Genomic DNA, 21,267 nt, shown 5'->3' with positions numbered 1-21,267 from the left:
AGCTGGTCTTGAGCGCTGTCCAACATCGATAGCACCACCTTTGGATCAAGGCAACCTAACATGTCCGCCTGCATCTTCCTCACAGACCGGCAGTTTGCCGGGGACACCCTTATCAACCCCGTCTAAGCACAATAGCCAGCCCTCGGTCCCTCAGATGTGGACAAGTAAAAGACCATTTCCTCCTAGCCATGAGAAAGCTAAGAGGTTGAATTTCACCATCTGCAAGCTCTTGGCTACAGAAATGCTGCCTTTCCGCCTGGTGGACACAGAGGATTTTCGAGACCTTATGTCCGTCGCAGTGCCCCAGTACCAGATGCCCAGTCGGCACTACTTCTCAAAGAAAGGTGTGCCTGCGCTCCACCAGCATGTCGCACACAACATCACCGCTTCTTTGAGAAACTCTGTGTGTGACAGGGTGCATTTCACCACAGACACTTGGACGAGTAGGCATGGACAGGGGCGTTACATGTCGCTGACTGGGCACTGGGTAACTATGGTGACAGCAGGACAAGGGGCTGCTGTCCAAGTCTTGCCGTCCCCACGAGTTGTGCGTCAATCCTCTTTATGTCATTTTTCCTCCACTGCTTCTGCCTCCTCAACCTCCTCTCGGTCTTCCACCTGCACCCAAAGCCTGTCTGGTCATGCCACAAGCTTTCTAACTGCGCAGAAGGGATCCTGCACACCTCCTTACTATGCTGGCAGTAGGGCTCAACGTCATCAGGCGGTTTTTACATTGAAATGTCTGGGAAATGTGAGTCACACAGCTGAGGAGTTGTGGTCAGCTCTGGAGAACCAATTTCATGAATGGTTGTCTCCACTGGACCTGAAACCAGGGAAGGCCGTGTGCGACAATGCTGCAAACCTGGGTGCGGCCCTTCGCCGGGGCAATGTCACACACGTGCCTTGTATGGCTCACGTGTTGAACCTGGTTGTCCAGCAATTTTTAGCCCACTATCCCAGACTAGATGGCCTTCTGCAGAGGGCACGGTCGCTGTGTGCTCACTTCCGCCGTTCGCATCCCGCAGCTCAGCGACTTACATCTCTACAGAAGTCGTTGGGCCTGCCACTTCACCGGCTAAAATGCGATGTGCCTACCCGGTGGAATTCAACTCTGCACATGTTGCAGCGACTGTGGCAGCACCGACAAGCCCTGGTGCAATACGTTCTGACGTATAGCCTGGGCCAACGAGATTCAGAGGTGGGGCAAATCACGCTGGAGGAGTGGTCTCAGATCAGGGACCTATGCACCCTTCTGCACAGTTTTGAAATGGCGACGAAGATGTTTAGTGCTGACGATGCCATTATCAGCATGACTATTCCGGTGATTTACATGCTGGAGCACATGTTAAACAGAATTCGGAGTCAGGTGGTGGCACAAGAGGAGGTGGAGGAAGTAGAGGAGGAGGAGTTGTATGCGGAAGGGCTAACATCTGCAAGGTCCAGACGGTCGGCAGCACCAGGGCGGCAGGCATGTGAGGGTGGGGGAGATGATTTTACCAGGGCGCATGGTAGCAGCCAAACTAGTGAGGAAGGTGCAGGAGCCCAGGAAGAAGTGGAGGACGAACTGATGGAAGACTCATCAGATGAGGGAGACCTTGATCACATTTCTGTTGTGCGAGGTTGGGGGGAGAGGACAGAGGAAGGAAGCATGATTGTTACCTCGCCACCAACACAACAGGGACTTGGTGCTCCTGGATGCGCAACACACATGAGTGCCTTCTTGCTGCACTACCTGCAACATGACCCTCGAATTGTGAGAATTAGAAATAATCCTGACTACTGGGTTGCCACACTGTTAGATCCCCGGTACAAAAGTAAATTTGCAGAAATTATTCCTGCCATAGAAAGGGATGCACGCATGCAGGAGTATCAGCAGAGACTGTTGCAGAATCTTACATGTGCTTTTCCACAAAATACCAGTGGTGCACGTAGTGAATCTCACAGTTCCAACTTGCCAACCGTGGTCTGTATGGAATTGTTCAATAAAGGGCCCAAAATTAAGATAACATAGATGGGAGAGGTCTCTATGAATAGGAATTCCTAAGTATTTGATACCCTGTGAGGGCCAGGCAAAGGGAAAGTTGGACTGGATGGAATCCTATATGGATTTAGGGAGGGAGACATCGAGGGCCTCAGACTTCGCTGCATTGATTTTAAAATTTTACCATGTAACAAAGTGATCTATTTCAGCCATAACAGCAGGGATGGATATATGTGATTGAGTGATATATACTAGGACATCATCAGCAAATAGAGAGCACTTGTACTCGGTGCCTCCCACCTCAATCCACCTAATATTGGGGTTATGGCGAATTGATGAGAGCAGGTGCTCCGTCACTAGGATGTATAAGAGAGGGGACAGAGGACATCCCTGCCTTGTCCCATTGGTGATTGTGAAAGGTGATGAAAATGTTCTGACGCACCCCCTGGGCCTTGGGACACCCGGAGCCGGACCCTTTTTGGTGGATGCTGGTGGTTGTAGTCTTCGTGGCGGCGATCCGGTTCCGTGGCTCAGGGCGGTCAAACCAGTGGCGGAACTATTTATGTGGTTTTGATGTTTAAATGTCCGACTACGCCACCCGTGGATTGCGGTCAGAGTGAACCGCCGCTACAGGGCAGACCGCTAAGGCTGGTGTTGTCAGAGCGTAGCATAACTCCCCACGGGAGGAGTATAGCCTCAGGGCAGTGTATGCGGAGGATGGGGGTGATGGTGCAGGGCAGCAGCAGTAACGACACGGAGTCAGTGATGCAGTTCAGGGCCTTTACTCACAGTTCTTATTATCCAGACCACGTCTGCAGGTAACGGCTGCCCACGTCGTACTGTGCTCACCAGGTGAGGGGCTCAGACAACTCCCAGATAACTTTGGAGCGCTTCACAGGACCCCCTTTGTGTGTCCTTTGTCTGGCCTTTCTTACCAACACTTCTGTCCGGCTGCCTCGGGCCTCCTCTTGGTAAACTTGGCGCCAGTTTCCCTGACCCTATGTGGTGCCTTCCTAGCGGGTGGAGCAAGGGGCTGCGCCACATAAAATGTCAGAGCCTCCGGTTTCTAGCTGAGGGTCGTTTCTTGCCTCCACTAGTTCGGGGACCGGTCTCCCCCTTTGGCCTGACCCCTCCATGCAGGTGGATTCGGGCGTGCGGTGGCGACTCGCCCGTCCGCACCCCTGGGATCCCTTCATTCCTCGTTCCTGGAGCCTTCTCCGCTCCTCTTCCTTCCTTCTCCCTCTTGCAGGCCTGGGCCTCTGTTACTAGGCCCGCCTCCGGAGCAGAGCTCATGCAGAGCCCCTGCTCCCTGCCACTTCTGCTCAGACTTCTCTGCACTGAACTAAGATGGTGCCCACCTTTTATACTCCCTTCTCAATGCACCCAGGAACTGCTTCCTCCCTGCTCCTGCACTGCAGGGTTCCCCTTCCTCAGTGTTCCCTCCCCCCACTCCAGCCAGGGACAGGGACTGTCGTGCCCATCTCAGGGGCATATTGGTCGCCCTGCCCCACGGCAATGTGGTGTAATGCATGCAGGTGTCGGGTCCTGATCCACACTCCATCCTTATCTGAGAGTGAGATATCACACCTCTGGGTGAGGTGCAATACGTCTGTAGCAACCGAGCCCTCGGTGCTACAGTTCCATTTATCTTCAGCCTAGGTGACGTATTGTGATACAGGGCCGTGATTTTGGCTATAAAAGGGTCCCCTAGACCCCTACCCCAAGCTTTTTAAGAGAATCATATATGGCGTGCCAGGAGACTCTATGGAATGCTTTCTCAGCATCCAACGAGAGTATCTACTTACAAATTTTTAACTGCATCTAGCCCAGGAAATACTTTGTGCCTAGTAGCAGTGTCTGCTAGTCAGCGGATTATCCCGGCTGTTAAGCAAGCTACACCACCTGTAGTTTGGACACTTAATTTTTTCAAAGGAAATGCTTCGGGACCACGGGATACTTAGTGAAGAGCATCAGGAGGCACCCCAAGGCATAGGGGCTGGGACTGGCACTAGGATGCCTTGCGGTGGACAGCCGAGCTCGATCCTTATAAAAGCTTTTTAACTGCAGCAGCTTTAGTGGACGCTACTGGAGCTGGAATTACGCGGCTGCTGGCATGAGACTTGCCCTCCAATAGATCCTTGTAAATGGATTTAAAGTGTATTCATTCAAATTAGAGGGACAATTTAAATTAAAAAGCTTAGAGCTGCCTCCACCACAGGGGGGCTCTCTCGACCCACCAGCGGACAGGCACCAGTATTGGGAGAGGGGGGCTGGCCGTCAGGGTTCACCGCGGCTCTGGCACAAACCCGGCGACACGGAGGTGGCACGGGCAGGAGCGGACTGGCCGTCTCGGCTTCTCACTTTTTGGATTTTAGAAGGGCATGACATGCCTATATCTGTGTCTCCCCCTCCTTTTACTCCTCCACCTCTTTTCTTTTCGCATGACTATATGTACTTGTCACTTTTCCATGTGTTAGTTGTGTCTTCTGAGCAGTTTGTCAGCTTTTGGACACCTTTGAAGGTGTTTTCTATGTGTTTCTATGTGTTTTTGTTTGCCTGCCATTGGTTTTAACGGTGTTCGAAGGTGTTCGACGAACAGTTCGACGAACAGTTCGGCGAACACACGGGTGTTCGACGAACCGAACCGAACTCGAACACTACGGGGGTGGCTCAACACTAGTCCTTAGCATAATCGACCCGATTCTCTCGGATAAGAGAATCTACGATCGTGGGACCCTGCCCTATTTGCGAGGGAAATATCTGTCTCTGCTGCACACAGTTAAGCTAGAACAGAGAGCTACACTGTTTACATCAAGAAGAACCCAGAAATTTAACTTGTAAAAAGTATGTGCAAAGTAATTACAATGTTTGCATAACTTTTGTTTCTACACAAAACCATAAAGTAATACAGTGGGTACGGAAAGTATTCACACCCCTTTAAATTTTTCACTCCTTGTTTTATTGCAGCCATTTGAATTCTAAAAAGTTAATTTTTTTTCTCATTAAAGTACACTCTGCACCCCATCTTGACTGAAAAAAAAAAGAAATGTAGAAATTTTTGCAAATTTATTAAAAAAGAAAAACTGAAATATCATAGTCAGAAGTATTCAGACCTTTTCCTCAGACACTCATATTTAAGTCACATTCTGTCCATTTCCTTGTGAACCTCCTTGAGATGGTTCTACTCATTCATTGGAGTCCAGCTGTGTTTAATTAAACTGATAGGACTTAATTTGGAAAGACACACACCTGTCCATATAAGACCTCACAGCTCATAGTGCATGTCAGAACAAATGAGAATCAGGAGCTCAAAGTAACTGCACATGGAGCTCAGAGACAGAATTGTGGCACGGCACAGATCTAGCCAAGGTTACAAAAGAATTTCTGCATTAGGTTCCTAAGAGCACAGTGGCTTCCATAATCCTTAAATGAAAGAAGTTTGGGACCACCAGAAGTCTTCCTAGACCTGGTCGTCCAGCCAAACTGAGGAATCGTGGGAAAAGAGCCTTGGTAAGAGAGGTAAAGAAGAACCCCAAGATCACTGTGGCTGAGCTGCAGAGATGCAGTAGGGAGATGGGAGAAAGTTCCACAAAGTCAACTATCACTGCATCCCTCCACCAGTTGGGCTTTTATGGCAGAGTGGACCAAGGGAAGCCTCTCCTCAGTGCAAGACATATGAAAGCCCGCATAGAGTTTGCTCAAAAACACATGAAGGACTCCCAGACTATGAGAAATAAGATTCTCTGGTCTGATGAGATGAAGATCAAACTTTTTGGTGAGAATTCTAAGCGGTATGAGTGGAGAAAACCAGGCACTGTTCATCACCTACCCAATATAATCCCAACGGTGAAACATGGTGGTGGCAGCATCATGCTATGGGGGTGTTTTTCAGCTGCAGGAACAGGACGACTGGTTGCAATTGAAGGAAACATGAATGCAGCCAAGTACAGAGATATCCTGGATGAAAACCTCTTCCAGAGTGCTCTGGACCTCAGACTTGGCTGAAAGTTCACCTTCCAACAAGACAATGACCCTAAGCACACAGCTAAAATAACAAAGGAGTGGCTTCAGAACAACTCTGTGACCATCCTTGACTGGCCCAGCCAGAGCCCTGTCCTAAACCCAATTGAGCATCTCTTGAGAGACCTGAAAATGGCTGTCCACCAATGTTCACCATCCAACCTGACGGAACTTGAGAGGATCTGCAAGGAAGAATGTCAGAGGATCCCCAAATCCAGGTGTGAAAAACTTGTTGCATTATTCCCAAGAAAACTCATGGCTGTACTAGCTCAAAAGGGTGCTTCTACTTAATACCGAGCAAAGGCTCTGAATACTGATGACCATGTGATATTTCAGTTTTTCTTTTTTAATAAATTTGCAAAAATTTCTACATTTCTGTCTTTTTTCAGTCAAGATGGGATGCAGAGTGTACTTTAATGAGAAAACAATGAACTTTTTAGAATTTACCAAATGGCTGCAATGCAACATCGAGTGAAAAGTTTAAAGGGGTCTGAATACTTTCCGTACCCACTGTATATGAGGCCAGGCTTTCATAGTTATTAGGCATATAACTAAACTTGGCAACTTTGAAAACGAACATCTGGGATACACTAAAGTGGAAAATATTTTTTTTTCCCTTTTGCACTGCCCATTTATGCACTGCCCAACAATTGTCATTTCACTTACAAATAGTAAATATAACCCCTTACATCACATCCAAAAATGAATCCATACCACATTCCAGACCCCCTTATACAAATACAAGACACACATAGATTTTCTCATTTGCTGTATATTATAATAAGGGAGGACACAGTATGCAACAAAATACGATATTCTACATTATAAGGGAGGTGACTGTATATGATAAAGGAATATGTGATACATAATAAAGGAGGACAATATGCAGTAATGTACCTAAGGGTTCAGCACAGAGGGTTGTGTGTGTTAAACACAAATGATTGGGCCCCAGGCTTTTTCTAGCCTTGTATATATACCTGCCATATAAGTTGGTACCATATGTTGTTTCATCACCCCTCACCTCTCATTACTCAGTACACAGTTCAGCGACTATAGTATTGATCAGATATAGAAGCAGAATAAAAAATTATATTTAGTACCTTCCAGGTGACATCCACTCTGAAGTTGTTGTCTTTTTCCTTCCCCATCTGCTTGAAACATTCATGATGATTTCTCACGACCGCGACTTTTCTCTACGGAACCTTCGACTTATCCATATCTCTATACTGTACCCTTGAAAATAACATCACATACTGTACATACTATACACTGTTAATGGCCCTGGGATAAAAAAAAGTCCATATAGTCCCTCTAAATTCATATATGTGTATATATAATAAACAATTAGCCACTGTTTCCCCTTAAATATACAATTAGTCACTGTGCCTCCACTACTGTGGCCCTTGAATACAGATGAAGTCACCACTGTGTGTTTGAATATAATATAAGTCACCTCTTTGCCCCTGAATGAGAATTAAGCTGCCAATAGCAATTCAGCTGCCCGCATGGCAGGTGAGGTTATGATCAGGAAGCCTAAGGATAATTGTCGGTTGTAGGCCATTCGGAGGGGTGGGTTTTTATGTTTCTTTTGAATTGAAGGCTTTCATCATGGAGTACAATCTTATGTGTTGAGATAGCAAGTTCCAAAATATGAGGGATACACATGAAAAATCTTGGGAGACCATTGTATGAGGAGCAGAGTAGGTAAGCAAGCAAAAAGATTTTGTTTGGACTTGAGATTATATACAGTGGGGAAAATAAGTATTTGATACACTGTCGACTTTGCAAGTTTTCCCACCTACAAAGAATGGAGAGGTCTGAAATTTTTATTGTAGGTACAATTCAACTGTGAGAGACAGAATCTAAAAAGAAAACCTAGAAAATCACAATGCATGATTTTTACATAATTAATTGCATTTTATGGCATGAAATAAGTATTTAATCACCTACCAACTAGCAAGAATTCTGGCTTTCACTGTTAGTTTTTTCTTTAAGAAGCCCTCCTACTCTGCACTCATTACCTGTATTAATTGCACCTGTTTGAACTCGTTGCCTGTATAAAATACACCTGTCCACACAATCAATCACACTCCAACCTCTCCACCATGGCCAAGACAAAAGAGCTGTCTAAGGACACCAGCGACAAAATTGTAGACCTGCACAAGGCTGGGATGGGCTACAGAACAATAGGCAAGCAGCTTGGTGAGGAGGCAACAAGTGTTGGCACAATTATTAGAAAATGGAAGAAACACAAGATGACTGTCAATCTTCCTCTGTATGGGGCTCCATGCAGGATCTCGCCTTGTAGGGTAAGGATGATTCTGAGAAAGGTTAGGAATCAGCCCTGAAATACACAGGAGGACCTAGTCAATGACCTGAAGAGAGCTGGGACCACAGTCTCAAACATTATCATTAGTAATACACTACGCCATCATAGATTAAAATCCTGCAGGGCACGCAAGGTCCCTCTTCTCATGCCAGCACTTGTCCAGGCCCATTTGAAGTTCGCCAATGACCATCTGGATAATCCATAGGAGGCATCAGAGTAGGTCATGTGGTCAGGTGAGACCAAAAGATAACTTTTTGGTATCAACTGTCTCGCCGTGTTTGAAGGAAGAAGAAGAATGAGTACAACCCCAAAAACACCATCCCAACCATGAAGCATGGTGAGGGAAACATCATACTTGGGGGTGCTTTTCTGCAAAGGAGACAGGACGACTGCACCGTATTTAAGAGAGGATGGATGGGGTCATGTATCTCAAGATTTTGGCCAACAACCTCCTTCTCTCAGTAAGAGCATTGAAGATGGGTCGTGGCTGGGTCTTCCAGCATGACAATGACCTGAAACACACAGCCAGGTCAACTAAGGAGTGGCACCGTAAAAAGCATTTCAAGGTCTTGGATTGACCTAGCCAGTCTTCAGGCCTGAACCCAATAACAAATCTTTGGAGGGAGCTGAAACTCAATGTTGCCCAGTGACAGCCCCGAAACCTGAAAGATCTCGAGAAGATCTGTATCGAGGAGTGGGCCAAAATCCCTGCTGCAGCGTGTGCAAACTTGTTCAAGAACTACAGGAAACGTCTGACCTCTGTAATTGCAAACAAAGGTTTTTGTACCAAATATTAAGTTCTGTTTTTCTTTTGTATCAAATACTTATTTCATACACACACAATAAAATGCAAATTAGTTATGTAAAAATCATACAATGTCATGTTCTGGATTTTTTTTTAAGTTTCTGTCTTTCACAGATGAAGTGACCTATGATAAAAAATACAGACCTCTCCATTCTTTGTAGGTGGGAAAACTTGCAAAATCGGCAGTGTATCAAATATTTATTGTCCTCACTGTGTCGGGAGGTATTGGGAAGTTAGGTTGGACTTGAATGAAGAGGACAGATTATGTCTGGACTTTATTTAGAATATAATGGAGATTGTACACAGGGCCAGTGCATGGCAAGTAATGCAATGTTTTTATAAAATTACTCAACTACATCTAGAGTAAATTTATCTATGTATAAACTGAAAAGTGATGTTAAAAAATGGATATATGCCATAATGTTACAACTTTGACAGTGAGAGGCTTTAAATGAAAGGATGGAGAAAAATCAATATCAAGAAGAAGTATAATGCTATAATATATCAATACAGCTGCTTACTTAAGATAAGAACCAACATTAAGTACAAACATAATGTGTTTTATTGAAAACAAAATCAATATATAAAAAACATAAATGTAAGTGAAAAGCAATTAGACTCCAGGTTTGCTACTTAATAGTGAAGTACCTATTTCTAAATTGTATATTGAAACTTTCAGGACTATTACAAATGTCTCATTAGTATAGCAAATTGTAAAGGAAGCATTAATTTATATTATTTGTATGAGCTCACAAACAAATTAATGTTTTTGCATGCATTCAGTAGCATTAGGTCTTATGCACAGCTCCATTTTATACCATAATATGGTTGTTGTAGAGATGGCACATCTATGGTATCTCCGTATGACTTTGATTTCATACAGAGGCATATTGAAAAAAAATTGAGGCATGCCTCATCATACTCCCTTTGTGGGGTCTCTTCCCATCAGGACATAGTTTCACAATAATTAGTGGAAGAGCACTTAAAGAGAACCTGTCAGCATGATTTTGTAATGTAAAGTAATGACGCGGGTGTAATGGCACTGTAATACTGATTAAATCGATACTTTTGGTGAAGAAATCTTCTTTGTGGTTCTTTTTTTAATCAACATTTGAAGTTTTCTGCTAATTAGATTTGGGTGCACATGGGCCGGACTGTGAACTGGGTCTTCTCCTCCCTGTCTGTGATTCCCCGGCCCCTCCGTCTGCCTTTAGTCCGCCTGCCTCCGGTCATATGCAGAAGTGGTTCATCTCTAGAATTCGGTGTTCTCTCTCACAATGGTCTGTAGAGCTGTCAGAACACCCTCCGAACAACAACCTGCTTGTCACACTCCAGTGAGCTCCTCCCTTCTTCTCCAACTATCTCAGCCAATCAGTCTCTCCTTTGCTACTTCTCCTCTTCCATAACCCAGAGAGGAGTAATGTCTTCTGGGAGTTGCAGTCCAGGGCAATGCAATAAAAGAAGCATTAATGTCTGCTTCTTTGAATGTCTGCTTCTTCCTAGCTGTAGCAGTCTCTGTACACAATACTCCCACTGCGGGTGTTACAAAGGAAAGCGGTATATGTCAACTATGAGTCTGGTGCAGTGATAGCTTCTGTAGAAAAAAAATCTCTTATTTGATTGTATTTTTTCTCTCTTCCCGTATGATCGATTCCTAGTTTTTGATTCATAAAAAGTACAGAAGATGTGAAGCATGAAGTAAAAGCAATCTTATTTAGTCACCATATGTCATTACTATTCATTGTATTGTGTGGTCAATGAAATAGGATTTATAAAGGGAATCTGTCATCAGGTTTTCTACCTAATTCGAGAGTAGCATGATGTAGTGATAGAGACCCCAAATCCCTGATTTCAGTGATGTTCCACTTACTGTGCTTCTTAGTGTGGTTTTTATAAAATCACTGTTTTATCAGCAGAAGATTATCACTAGAGGACTACTTGGCCTCGTGCCAGGTAGTCCAACCATGCCCCCAATACTGATTGGTAGCTTTTTGCAGTACAGTGTACATAGAAAGCTATCAATAAGTGGTGTGGGTGGAGTTATACAGAGCTCAGCATTCAGAGAACTGCAAGATCTGTGTCAGAAAAGCAGTTTTATTCTAAACTGCAGAACCAGATAAAATAAGTGACACATCGCTGTAATCAGGGTCTCTGACCCAATATCATGCTGCTCTCAGATGGGGTAGCTAAAACCTGTTGACGGATTCCTTTTAGATATCAGCCCTGCTAGATAAATTCTCTAGAAATAATTGACGTATTAGAGCATACTGAAAAATCATAGCGTTCCAAAGCAAAACTCAGAGCTCAACGCCTTACAAAAAGAAGAAAATTACAGAAACACAGTGAGTTGTCCATTCCAGCCTAAAATGCCCCTGTGCACTTATCTCCTGCTCCAGCAGATAGTCACGGACACAGTCACTCTTCTTTGCCGGAACAATGAGTGGCTGGAGATGGTTCATGGTCACAGAAAATATGACATATTGTTTTAGTTTTCTCAGGTTCTTGTGGTGTTGTGGCAATGCAAAAACTGGTAGAGAAAAAGCAAAATATGTCTACGAGTACCAGTAACAGGCTGACAGGCAACAGCACGGAAAATCTACAACTTGGTAGAGTTGGGATAATCTAAATAGCTTGGTATGGAGATATGTCCATTTGACTCTGTGGTCCCATGTACCAACAGCAGTTGTGTGTTCTGCTTACAATAGAAGTTCATCACTGAGCCACATTGATTTTCATACATCTTTAAACAGTTGAAACCAGAAGTTTACATTCACTATATAAAAAGACACATATGCATGTTTTTCTCAATATCTGACATGAAATCAGAATAAACTTTTCCCGTTTTAGGTCAATAAATACCATAATTTTTAATATTTGCCAAATGCCAGAATAATGAGAGAAAGAGAATGTTTTAAGGTATTTTTATTACTTGCTGCAAAGTTAAAAGTTTTCATACACTGAGATTACTATGCCTTTAAACAATTCTGGACTGCCCATATGATAATGTCGTGTGTTTGGAAGCTTCTGTTTTTTTGGCAAAATCTGAGTTAATTAGAGGCACACCTGTGGAGGTATTTTATTGCACACCTGAAACACACTGCTTCTTTGTGTAGCATCATGGGAAAGTCTAAAGAAATCAGCCAAGATATCAGGAAGAGAATTGTGGACTTGCACAAGTCTGGCTTATCCTTGGGTACAATTTATAGATACCTGAAGGTGCCTCGTTCATCTGTACAAACAATTATAAGCAAGTACAAACAAGATGTAAATGTCCAGCCATTATACCACTCAGAAAGGAGGCGGGTTCTGTGTCACAGAGATGAACATGCTTTGGTCCAACATGTGTATATCAACCCAAGGACAAAAGAAAAAGCCCTTGTGAAGATGATGGCGGAAGCTAGTAACATTGTGTCAATATGCACAGTGAAACGAGTACTGTATCAACATGGGTTGAAAGTCACTCTGCCAGGAAGAAGCCATTACTCCAAAAGAAACATAAAAAAGCCAGATTAATGTTTGCTAATGCACACAGGAACAAAGAGCTAAATTTTTGGAGACATGTCCTGTGGTCTGATGAAACTAAAATTTAACTTTTTGGGCATAATGACCATCGTTACATTTGGAGGAAAAATTGAGAAGCTTGGAAGCCTAAGAACAGCATCCCAACTGTTAAATACGGGGGTGGCAGCATCATGTTGTGGGGTTGTTTTGCTGTAGAAGGGACTGATGCACTTCACAAAAGAGATGGCATTATGAGAAAAGAAGATTATGTGGCAATACTGAAGCAACATCTCAAGACATCAGCCAGGAAGTTAAAGCTTGGGCGGAAATGGGTCTTCCAAATGGACAATGACCCGAAGCATACTGCCAAAATGGTAACAAAGTGGCTTAAGGATAACAAAATCAATGTTTTGGAGTGGCCATCACAAAGCCCTAATCTCAATCCTATTGAAAATTTATGGGCAATGCTGAAAAGGCAGGTGCGAGCAAGGCAACCTACAAACCTGGATCAGTTACACCAGTTATGTCAGGAGGAATGAGCCCAAATTCCGACCAACTATTGTGAGAAACTCGTGGAAGGATATCCCAAACGTTTGACCAAAGTCATTCAGTTTAAGGGCAATGGTACCAAATACTAATGAAATGTATGTAAACTTTTGACTTTGCAGTAAGTAATAAAAATGCCTTAAAACATTCTCTCTCTCATTATCCTAATTGACCTAAAACGGGAAAGGTTTATTCTGATTTAATGTCAGATATTGAGAAAAACATGCATATGTGTCTTTTTATATAGTGTATGAAAACTTCTGGTTTCAACTGTAAATATACATAAGGAGTGTAGAAAAAAATATAGGCACTGCTTTGTTTTAATTTGCTCTTCATCTCCTTTCCAATTTGTGGCATACAAATACCCAAAGCAGGCTCATGTGCTGAGCCCGCTCTGTACAAGGCGGGTACCTGCTGTGATATAATACAGGGCTTTCTAATGCAGATATAGAAAAATTAAAGTATATGCAAGAGGTTAGAATTTTCTATCTAGGCTTTGTCAATGCTCCCTTAATTCCTTCCCAACATTGGAGGTACCGGTGCATCCTATTTTGCAGTGCGTTCCCGCAAATGGACCTACTGGTAGGTCCTGGCAACTGTGAGGGCACAGGAGCCAAGATCGCAGCATTACAAGGCTAGGAGAAGGAGGGGGCTCCAACTCCCGTCCAATCGGTGCCCCAGTGACGTCATCACAAGAACTTGATCCATTCTATGGCAACCTGAGGTCAAATAATGACATTCGGGTCTGCCAGCTTGTGCATTGCAATGCATTATACCAACGATCAGAGTAAAAAAATTCCTAGAGAGGGGCTAAGTAAAAAAGTGAAAAAAAGTTTAAAAAAATCTAAAAATATTTTTAAAATAATCACAAAATAAAGAACTAAAAAAAGAAAAAATATATATTCTACCAATAAATACATACATTCATGTAAAAACAAAAATAAACAAAAAAAAATAAACGCATATTTGATATCGCCACATCCACAAAAAGCAAGCTGCAGTTCAGCTCAGTCAGAGAAGAAATTAAAAAGTTATAGCTCCCATAATATAGCGATGCAAAAACAATTCTTTTTTTCTATAAAATTGTTTTTATTGTGTAAAAGCGGAAAAACATAAAAAAAATATAAATATGGTATTGTTATTATCGTACTGACCCAAAGAATAAAGCTGTGGTCACGATTCTGTTGTCGGTTATCCCGGGGTCAGAGGCTCCTTCCTTGTCCCTAGCGCTAGGGGCGCCCTAGCTATCCCTGCTCCCTAGATTGCTTCTAATGGTGAAGATGCCGGAGGCACATACCTTGCTGAGCTCCTGAATCTGCCCTTAGTCTGTTCCCTTCCCCTGCCCAGGGAAGAGGGGAGTAGTAGTATATGGAAACACGCCAACCAGACTAACAAGGTAATACGTACAGGGATAAAGGAAAATACCAATCATGCAAATATACTTTCACAAACAGCAGAGGGGAACACTGGGGATTGAAATAAGGGAAAAATCAAAGTAGGAGAAGAAGAGGATTTGCACACAACCAAAACCAAGCAACAATCTTTTAGATAAATCCACCAAATGCCTCCTCAAACAACAACACTCCACCAATACTTGAACTATGCAGCATGAAGCTAACTTTGGCAATGCCTGCTTGCAAGAGGCGAGTATATATAAGAGAAGGGCATGGCGAACACTAAACATCTGAGAGCATTATGGCAGGTAAGCTTCCAGGAGCTCTCAACTGAACAGATTAACCCCTGCATTGCTAGAAGAAACCTGCACTGTTTAATATGAAGGTGAAGTGCTTCTAATCAGTGCCGGGGTAGGAGAAATCAGAGACCGCTGTCTTCTGGCTCCTCTCTGTCACAGTATACCCATGACAGCTGCCTTATCACTTTTACCACCCGAAAAACAACAACAATAAAAACGTTAACTCATCCTGCACAAAACAAGCCCTCTCATGACTTTGTCAGCAGAAATATGGAAAAATTATAGCTCTCAAAATATGGCGCTGCAAACACTTATTTTGTAAAAAAAAACATTTTTTAATGTGTGATAGCAGCCAAGCAAAAAAAAAACTATATAAATCAGGTATTACTTATACCGCACAATGGCATAAAAAACAAATAAAACCAATTCTTGACCTGCTGTTGATTTGTTTATTCTGCTTCACAAAGATCGCAGTAAGCCCCCTCCACACGTTTGTGATTCGGATTTGTGTGGTGTCACATTTTTCACACATATCGGAGACAAGTACACATGCACACCCATTATAAGTTATGGGACTGCGCACATGCCCGTGTTTTCACACAGACCGTGTGTCCATGTGACCCACACGTAGACATGTCTGTTTTTTTCCGGCACCGCGAATGACAATAAGTGCTGCACATGTGCACACGAATGAAATAAGTGTGACATTCGTGTTCCTTCTGTGGAATTCAGAATAGAATTACAGATATTTAGGTGTTAAAGATGGGCAAAGATAGAGATTGTTAGATATGAGGTAAATAGATTATAAATAGAAAAATATCCGTGAGATAGATAATTAGTGCCTTACATGTGCAGCTTACTATACATTGATTAACCTAATAAATTAATAAAAAAATTACAAGGGGTCCCCTTTATTTTTGGTAACCAGCAAAGGTAAAGCAGACAGTTGTGAGCTGATATTATCAGGTTGGGAAGGGCCATGGATATTGGGCTCTTCCCAGCCTAAAAATACCAGCCTTCAGCTGCCCCAGAAGTGGCGCATCACATCAGATGCGCCAATTCTGTTGCTCTACCTTAGCTCTTCCCAATTGCTCTGGTGCGGTGGCAATCGGGATAATGGGGCTTGGGGATGATGTCAGCTGTGAATTGTCCAAAAACACACCTGGTGTTAGTAATGGAGCGGTGTCTATCAGATAGCCCCATTACTAACCCAGTAATAATAAAAAAACACATACAAAAAAAATACTTTATTAAAATAATCAATCCCTCACACTTTCCCTGGCTCACCAATTTATTGAAAAAAAAAATCCCACACGGGTCTGACATAGTCCAGGGAATCTGACGTAGTCCACAAATGGAAACCTGAAAACATAAAAAGAGAAATAAAAACAAGACACTGTCCCTCGTTCATCCATTTAATATAAAAAAAAGTTCCCACGCAAGACCAACGTAGTCCACTGCTTCACACGACGTTCCGAGTCCGGCTCATGCTGCTCTCAGCTAGACCCAGTGACTGTGAATAGCAGTAACGTTATTGACATCATCGCTCTTCACATTTGGCAGGTGAGACTGTGAATCTATCTATAATCTATTTAACCCATATCTTTGCACATCTTTAACACCTAAATATCTGTCATTTCTATTCCGTCACGTGTCACACGGACAGCACACGGATGATGCACATGCACACATGGACGGCACATGGATGCCACTCGGATGACGCAAACGTACACACGGATGGCACCTGGACACGCAAAATGGAGTGCTTACACCGGGGTTTCCATGTAAATCTCTGAAATACATGATTCAAGTGTAACCCCTGATGGAAGATTCCCTATAATGAGGTAGATGGAGACACTGTGGACACTGTCTAGCCTTTGATCCAGCAGTGTCTGTCTTTTTAAGCATGCATAAAAGCGCTATTGACCACAACTTTGTGCACCTCTGAAAAGAAGGACACCGCAGAACAGTGGCCAGATGGAGTCCATAGTAACTCTGCTGCTTCATTATAGTGAATGGATCCATCAGGCGTTTCATCTAAATTAGAGATAAAGATGGAAACACCAATGTATGTGCTCAGCGTAGAGCGCAGGTTAAATGAGATCCAAAATGTTAAGTGAAATGTTACCAATAAAAGGCTCAACTCAATCCACAGAAAAAGCAAATCCCCACTCAGGTCCATCATCTCTCAATAGAAATATAGGGGGCTTCCATGTTACTTGTAGCACAAACGCTCTGGAAAAGCATGATAGCTTTTCTCCCTCCAAAGGAAATCCAGCGAATTCTGCGCTCCCAAATCCAAATGCCTCCCTTTCTTCTGAGTCCCAATGTGCCTACACCACATTTAGTGTCTACATGTTTGGCATTTCTGTAGCGATGACAGCCCGCTTCATTTTTGGGTGTATGTCTCCAGAGGCATGAGCTGGGCATAATGTACGGGCACTACAATGTACTGGGCATTACAGCATACTGGGCGCTACAATGTGCTGAAGACTACAATGGCAGATTTGCTATTTTCACTTAGCAGTATCCACTGCTACTTGTTTCTGGAAAACACCCATGGAGTCAAAATCGTCACTACACCTGTAGATAAATTCCCAGAGGGGTGTAATTTCCAAAGTTGGGTCACCTGAGGGGGGATTCTGCTGTTCTGGCACTTAGGGGCTCTGTATATGGAGTCTGCAAACTATTCTATGATAAATTGTTTACTAAGAGTCAAATAGTGCTCCTTCCGTCCTGAGTCTCGGCGTGTGGCTAAGCAGTACTGTACACCCACATATGGGGTGTTGCCACATTCAGCAGAAATTGTGTGACACATTTTGGTGCCATTTTTATCCATTTTCCTGTGTGAAAATGTAAAATATGGGGATAAAACTAAATTTTTGTGTTTAAAAAATGTAATTATTTTTTCTTCACTGCCCAATGATATAAAAATTTTGTGACACACCTATGGTGTCAATATGATCACTGCAACCTTAGATAAATTCATTGAGAGGTGTAGTTTGTAAAATGAGGTCACTTATATGGAGTTCCACTGTTCTGGCACTTCAGGGGCTCTGCCAATGTGACATGACGCACTGATGCCATTCCAGCAAAACCTGGACCTCAATATGGAGCTTCTTCCCTTCTCAGCTTTGCACTGTGCCTCAAAAGTAGTTTTGAGCACAAATGGGGTGTTGGAGTGCTGAGGAGAATTTGTGTAACAAATTGTACCATTCATTTTCTCCTATTATCCCTTTTGAAAATTAAAAACTTGGGCACAAAGCAACATTTTAGTGGAAACAATGGTAATTTTCTATTTACTCAGCCCAATGTTATACAATTCTGTGAATCGCATGAGGGTTAAAAATGCTCACTATGCCCCAAGATGAATTCCTCAAGAAGTGTAGTTTCCAAAATGGCATCACTTGTGAGGGTTTCTGCTATTTTGGCGTGTCAGGGGCTCTTCAAACCCGACATGGCATCCGCAATCTATTTCGGCCAAAATTACTCTCCAGAATTCAATTGGCGCTCATGGCCCTGCTGGGTGGCCAAACAGTAGTTTTCCACCACATATGGGGTAGCAGTGTATTCTGGAGAAATTGAACAGCAAATTGTATTGTCCATTTTTTCCTGTTACCCTTGTGAAAATGAAAAACTTTGAGGCTTTCAGCAACATTTTTGCTTAAAAAATGTATTCTTTAATTTTTACAGCTCAATGTTATAAAATTCTGTGAAGCGCCTGTTGGTTCAAGGTGATCATTGTACCTCTAGATAAGTTCCTTGAGGGGTGTAGTTTCCAAGATGGGGTCACTTGTGGGGGGTTTCCACTGTTTAGGCAAATCAGGGGCTCTACAATCGCAACATGGCTTCAGCTATCTATTCCAGCGATTTTTGAGCTCCAAAAGTCAAATTGTGCTCCTTCCCTTCCGAGCACCCAAACAGTAGTTTTAAACCCCATATGGGGTATCGATGTACCCAGGAGAATTTGCACAACAAATTGTATGGTTCATTTTCTCCTGTTACCCTTGTGAAAGTGAAAAATTTGAGGCTAAAGCAAAATTTTTGTGAGAAAAAGTAAAATTTTCATGTTTTACTGCAACGCTGCTTTAATTTCTGTGAAGCACCTGAAGGGTTAATAAGCGTATTAAATGTGTCACTTTTGTGTATTTTCTGTCACATAAGCCCCTCAAAGTGACTTTAAATGTGATGTGGTCACTAAAAAAATTGGTTTTCTAAATTTTGTTGGAAAAATGAAAAATTGCTGATTAACTTTTAACCCTTCTAACTTCCTAAGTAAAAAACATTATGTTTCAAAAATAATGCTGATGTAAAGTAGACATGTGGGAAATGTTATTTATTATGTATTTTGTGTGATATAAACCAAATCGTTAAGGCCATGATAATTCATAGTTTTAAAATTGCAAAATTTTCAAATTTTTTGACAAATTTTTAATATTTTCATAAATAAACGCAAATCATATCGACCAAAATTTACCACTAACATGAAGTACAACATGTGACGAATAAACATTCTCAGAATCAGTGGGATCTGTAGAAATGTTCCAGAGTTATTACCACATAAAGTGACGCAGGTCAGAATTGTAAAATGCTGCCTGGTCAGGAAGGTGAAAACAGGCTAGGGCTGAAGGGGTTAAGATGAAAACAATGAATCAAAAGCCTTATTAATATAATGACTAGTGATGAGAGAGCATGCTCTCTACTGCTCGGTGCTCGCCCGAGCATCTCACTGCTCGAGATGCTCGGCACTCGCCGAGTATTTCGGGGTTTGCTCGGTGGGAGCTTGAGTCTCCCCCCTGCATGTTTGGCGCTCTTTAGAACACCAATCAATATGCAGGGATTGTCTGCCACACACTGTAATGCCGCAGCCATGTTGGTTGAGGTATTACAGTGATTGGCTGGCCGTACAGCGTCATCAGGTCTATATCAGACCTGGCGCCGCCATGCTTGTCACAGTCACTCCGGAATCAGACAGTGTAGGGAGAGCTGCTGCTGAGCTAGGGAGAGATTTCCTTGTTTCTAGTTAGTGTAGGTATACCAGACTATATTAGAGACATATATCCATCTCAACTAACAATCCTTCTGAGGACTAATCCAGCTGCAGAGATATCAGTGCTAGGCAGGCAGGCAGAGTATATAGCAGACTGAAATGCACATAGCAAAGGGGTCCATTCCAGTTCTGTCTGCTGGTGCTTTTACAGATATTTGTAGAAATAGCCCCAGGTATCAGGGGCCAGGAATAATTTTTTTTCTGATCTTAATCCTGATTATTTGCTTAAAAACCCATACAGAAACCACAGTTTTTCTGCGCCATTTGCTCGTTGGCACTGCAGAATACAGCCAGGTCCTTTCCATATTACAGCGCTAAAAATCCAGCTATTTAAAACTGTGGTTTGTCCGTCACACGGATCACATATAATTGCGCTGAAAATATTGCCATTTCTGGCCTCCATTGAATTTTTTTTGCAATGTGTCAGTGAACTTATTGACACGAGGTAAGCGCTGTTAAAAATAGTTATCTACAGGCCAACTGTTAGGCGTCGGTCTGGTGCTGGATTTGAAATGGGTCCAGGACCTTCTGTGGTCTCCTATTTCAGTCCAGCCAGGGCTGATGCTGCTCAGCATCACCATCAGCCCCAACGCCTTGCTGGTCCGCGAGCCCTGTTTGTCTCCCAGGTAGTTGTGCCTAGCAATGTTAAGCCTGGGTTGCAGAGTGAGACAGAGCTTGTGGAATCTAAGTCCAGGTTTTGCCGCACTGAGCATGTCCGTGACCTGGCGGCTCATGATTGGTGGGTTGGCACCCACCTGACCCGGTGACCTGGCACAGCCTGATTGGTTCACGGGTAACGTCACCAATAGCGCGTTGGTGGGCAGGGCTTAGTCTTTAAAAGGCCCGTCCACAAAGATGGCGATGCGCTCAGATCATTTGAGCTGGTTGTTTGTGGTGTGCACGCTGAAACTCTTGGGCTCCTCTAAGAGCCATAGCTTTATGCAGGTAGGTAGCCATATAGAGCGCGTCTGCTCAGTCCGGTAGCACGCCGGCTGAGTGCACGAATACCCGGCGGGTATCACACCCACATACTAGCGCCGACTGCTATAGCGTAACGCCTGTACCGAAGACAGGGCTACTGCTCCTAGTCCGGTCACACGTCTCCCTGCGGTTCTTGGAGATTGTGTGAACCGCTTTAGCGCCAATCCACATAGCGTAGCGCCTGTATCAAAGACAGGGCTACTGCTGTTCCCACGGTCGCACGTCTCCCTGGGGTTCTTGGAGATTGTGCGAACCGTCTTACCCTTCCGTGTGCCTTAACACGAAGGGTTAAGATAATTGTTAAGTGCGTCGCCGGTTCCTCTCTCCTCCGTGCAGTTAACGGAGATAGAGCGTACCGCTT

Source organism: Phyllobates terribilis, unplaced genomic scaffold (assembly GCF_046119375.1).
Source record: "Phyllobates terribilis strain yellow unplaced genomic scaffold, ASM4611937v1 Scaffold_4__5_contigs__length_816908805, whole genome shotgun sequence".
Classification (NCBI taxonomy): Eukaryota; Metazoa; Chordata; class Amphibia; order Anura; family Dendrobatidae; genus Phyllobates; species Phyllobates terribilis.
The sequence above is the reverse complement of the archived record's forward strand: the minus strand, read 5'-3'. Positions refer to the sequence as shown.